This window comes from Dinoponera quadriceps, unplaced genomic scaffold (genome assembly GCF_001313825.1).
Source record: "Dinoponera quadriceps isolate SergipeBrazil2010 unplaced genomic scaffold, ASM131382v1 scaffold1465, whole genome shotgun sequence".
Classification (NCBI taxonomy): Eukaryota; Metazoa; Arthropoda; class Insecta; order Hymenoptera; family Formicidae; genus Dinoponera; species Dinoponera quadriceps.
In genome coordinates this window covers 79,311-84,279 of record NW_014555532.1, presented here as the reverse complement: position 1 = coordinate 84,279, position 4,969 = coordinate 79,311, and positions in this window count along the sequence as shown.

Below are 4,969 nucleotides of genomic sequence, written 5' to 3'. Positions count from 1 at the left end.
TGCGAACTGGCTCGGCGATGCAACGACTAATCCGGTTCGAAGGATCAGAAATATATTGCGTGTGTGCTTAGCGCTGCGCTGAGGGCTGCAACGAAATACCGGGACCGCTCAGACAAAGCGTGACGGAATTTTACTAAAAGTATTTTGCCTTTATTGAAGCATGCTTATCATATGAACTTATCGTATTAACCATTATAGAAAATACGAGGGTGGATCAAATATAAACAAGCCTTTTGCAAAAAAATTATACATTTTTCAAAAATTAATCCTAATTTATATTTTTCTTACTTTTCTGTATATTTCCCCATCTTATTTATACACTTCCTCAAACGGTCTAGTAATTTTTTAATCCCGGTTTCATAAAAAGTTTGCGGAAGTGTATTAAACCAAATGCACACAAACTGCTGCACCTCCTCGTTCGTTGTTAAGCGCTGTCCTCCAAGAGCTTCCTTGAATGGCCCAAACATATGGAAGTCGCATGGTGACAAGTCTGGGCTGTAGAATAAATGCTCTAGGATAGCCCAATGCATATCGGCCAATTTTTGTTGTGTCACTGCTGCAGTGTGGGGTCTGGCGTTGTCATAGGGAAGCAACACACTTCTGATCGGAATACCGCGCTTTTTGACGGGTAGGCAGCTCGAACTGAAATTCCTGAGAGATTTCAAGAACAGTTAAGTGCTGATCGCCTTCGGTGAGTTATCGAACAGCCTCAGCGTTCTGCGCTGTAATGCTGGTGCGGGGACGGCGCGGCTGGGCAATGTTTTCAACACGTTACCGTCCTTTCTTAAATTACACGACTGCTTCACCCGAGCCCATGAGAGGGTTTTTTCCCCGAAGTGTGGGAATAAACCGCGCCGAATTTCAGCAGCATTTACATTTTCGTTTACGAGAAACTTAATAATAACACGTTGTGCACCTGCGAGGTGTACCTCTTTCTTGCGGATCGTGATTGCTGCTGAGAGTAAAAAGCACGTTTCGTGCCATTGTTATTACTGCCTTTCGCATGACTCCCCTCCCCTGTCTAAACTTTGCAGATCCCTCACGCCGTCGATGGGCGCGCAATGTAAAAAGGCTCGTTTATATTTGATCCACCCTATATAATGTATATAATGTATGTACATCTGAACTCGAAGATGTTCTCGGTAAGGGGAAAGGCGAACAGAGTCGCCGTGAACGTATGTTCTTCTGGGCGTAAGGGAGCGAGAGCTCCGGAAGACCGTTGCAAATCTTATGCGCGGAAGAATCGCGCTGAATGTCTAAGTCCGCGGGGAGCTTAAATGTGTGGTAGAGAACCGCGCCATGAGCCATAGTTCTGTCAAAGATCTTGCTGATAGGTGCTAGCACACTCACTCAAGAGCGGTAGCGAGAATGTTACTCCTTTTTGGAAACGTTGAGCGATAGTGCTCGAGGATGAGAAAAACGTCCTTGGAGTCGTTTACTGTGCCGAAATTGGCATGGAAGAAGCGTCCATCTCGCGCTATGTGTATTTTCCTCACAGATAGTAGACCGTGAACGTGGTCTCGACTATGGCGTGAAGTTCAACTACTGGGATAGCTGTATATATGAGAAAGCGAACACGATTGCTAAACCAAGGATACCCAATATAAAAACAGCCTCAAAACAAAGATTTAGAAATCTTACAGATAATTTAAAAAAATACGACTGACGTATACCGCTACCAAAACATCAGATTTACAGTCTGGACCACCGGAAAAAATAACGAAATGGAAGGCTATATACGTGCGCCGAGCCCGTAGATATACTCTAGCTAGAGTATATTTTCTTGCGAGCGAGCATGTCGGCGTGTCGCCGCACGGTGAAAATCGCAGTAACTTTGGCGGAACGGCCGAACTCACTCGCGAGTATGGCATGCTTGGCTGCGTGTGAGAAAGCACGCGCCTGGGGAGGTTCGGCCATCCATGCTATAATGTAGGACAGCACCAGAAGCCAGACTCTCAAGCTTGTAGAATCCGCAACACGGATTTACGTATATTTTTGCATATTTACCCGCATTTCACGGCAAATAAGTTCTATATTTTGGGTACGTACTTCTGTTTCAGGATTATTAATATTGGTTTCGTGAATAATTTTTGGATGAATGTAATTTTTATACTTTAATCCCTCATATATAAACACTGTATCGCAATAAATAATAGATTAAATTTTTTTAATTGTTTCTTTGTTGGCATCAGTGGAAAAAGATCATAAATGGAATATGCACATATATGAGTTTATTAGGTGCGCAACTTAATTCCTGGCTTTTTTCACTAAAATTTGATATTAATTTAGAAAAAATCGAATAGTCACCTAATCTTCGAAGTAATCCACCCCGCTTTTATCAGGTGTAAGAATAAGTTTTTTCCGGTTTAACTAAGAGATAGCGCCAGCGAAAAGTACGCAGCGTATTATTTTGACACACACGTCATTTTGTTCGTCTGGCATTTAAAACTACAAACACACACAAGTTGAGTCCGCCAAAAACTAGCGTCTTTGTTTTATCGTTCAGTGATCATGTCGAGTTTTGTGCCTGAAAAAGAACATTTGCGGTATGCATTGCTTTTCTTATTTAATCAAAAGAAAAAGGCTGTTGAAAATCATCGTTTGCTGGTAGAAACATATGGTGAACACGCTCTATCGATTAGAACATGTGAGACATAGTTTCGACAATTTAAAAATGGTGATTTCAATGTGAAAGACAGTGAGCGCTCTGGTAGACCACAAAAATGCGAAGACAAGCAATTCCAGGAGTTATTGGATCATGATCCAACTGAAACTCAACGGCAATTAGCAGAAGCATTACATGTATCACAAGAAACAATCAGCAGACGTTTACGAGCAANACTCGATAAATGGGTCCCACACAATTTGAATGAACGTCAAATGGAAAATCGCAAAGTCACTTGTGAAATGCTGCTTCAACGCCACGAAAGGAAATCATTTTTGTATCGAATTGTGACGGGTGACGAAAAATGGATTTATTTTGAAAACCCGAAGCGGAAAACATCGTGGCTTTCACCTGGCGAAGCGGGTCCATCAACACCAAGGCCAAATCGCTTCGGCAAGAAGACCATGCTCTGTGTCTGGTGGGACCAGAGCGGTATTGTGTATTATGAACTCTTGAAGCCCGGCGAAACCGTTAATACACAACGCTATCGCCAAAAATGATTAATTTAAACCACGCATTAATCGAAAGACCACCTGAATGGGCTAGAAGACATGGCAAAGTGATTTTGTTATAAGACAATGCGCCGTCTCACACAGCAAAACCAGTGAAAGACATCTTGAAATCGTTTGGATGGGACATCCTTCCGCACCCGTCGTACTCCACAGACCTGGCGCCATCTGACTGTCACCTCTTCGCATCAATGGGGCACGCGCTCGCAGAGCAGCACTTCAGCAATTTCGAGGAAGTTAGAAAATGGCTCGAAGAATGGTTTGCCGCAAAAGACAAGCAGTTTTTCTGGCATGGTATTCATAAATTACCTGAAAGATGGGCGAAATGTGTAGAAGCCGATGGCCAATATTTTAAATAAAAAAAATTAATTTCTCTTGAAAATTACGTGTCTTTTTTTACCAAAAACCCGGAAAAAACTTATGCATACACCTGGTAACACATTTGCGCCGTCTTTCGGGGAACTAACGAATTCCATTTCTGAAAAAAGTGGGTTGTTTTGAGTTGATAAACTCAACTTTTTTTTTATTAACATCCTGGAGAAAAGTGAAGTGGGTATCAGCCAGGTAATGATACAAGAATCTGAAGAAGTGATAATTCAAAAGGACGAAGTCTGGATAATACGCCGAATGCAATACAATGTTTCAGCCTAAGTTGGTGATTGTTTCCAAAGTCGTTTTTGAAGTGTGTGGTCATGCGTTGTCTTAAAGCAAGGCTCTTCCCTTGCTGGTATAAGGCCTTTTTTCCTCCAATGTGTCACTAATCAGTTGCTGGTGATAACATTCAGCATTGGCCGTTTCACCATGTAGGTACTCATAGTTTACGACGCCTCGTTAATACCACCATATACACTGTGACGGTGTAAATTTTAACTTACCACTTAGACCGTGGCCTGGCCGAGGATGAGCCGAAAACTCGGGCCTTCTCCTGAGAGAAGGCGACTGAATCTAATAATTTTGTCTGTTGTGCGTTGTTTTGCACACGACACGCTACCTGCGGATATTATATATTTTTTTTAGTGTAAGGTCACCCACAGCATGCCGTTGCACTGGACGTAAGAAAATGGAAGAATTCGGAGTTGCCGGAAGGAGCCGTGGGCGAAAAAGAGCTAGGATGCTGAAGGAGCTGCTAGAGCGACACGCGGAAGAACACGGGGAAAATCTTCCTTTCCCGGCGGACGGCTGGCGACGGACAACGGACCATCTTGCGCTAAGAAAGGAGCAAGGCCCCACGACCCGGTTGCAAAGCATGCGAGGGAAAATCCCTGTGGAAGAGTCCAGGAAATTCCTCCAAGTACTGCGAGCCCAGTAGTTGCCGAAAGTCGTTCCTAGAGAAAATGATGCAAGTGTCGACGTAACAACTCCAGACGTGAGATTACCGCGAGTACCCTTGATATGCGTGATCTAGCCGGGACGACCAATAGGATGCCGCGATTGCCGCCATTGGTGCGACAGATTTTTGAGACGGCTGCCTCCCGCGCTAATTGACGAGCCCTGCTCGTCACTGTGCGACTCGACGGCGGGCGAAGCAGATGTCCCAACTCGAAAGCGAGCGAGGGAAGCTGCGGAAATATTAGGACGAGTCCTGAGGAGAGACGAGCTTCTGGTGGCGAGTGAGTGACCGAGAGTTATGTACAGCCGCGGGTGAAATAAGTTAAATTTGAGTAGTAATTCCGAATCCCGTAGGAATCCCAGCGTAGGAATTCCGGAGACTCGGCCACGAGACTCGGTTGCCGTCACTTCTCGGCAGCACATGCGAGAGCCTACCGGCTAAGAGTATAGCGGCAATTTTTGGGTC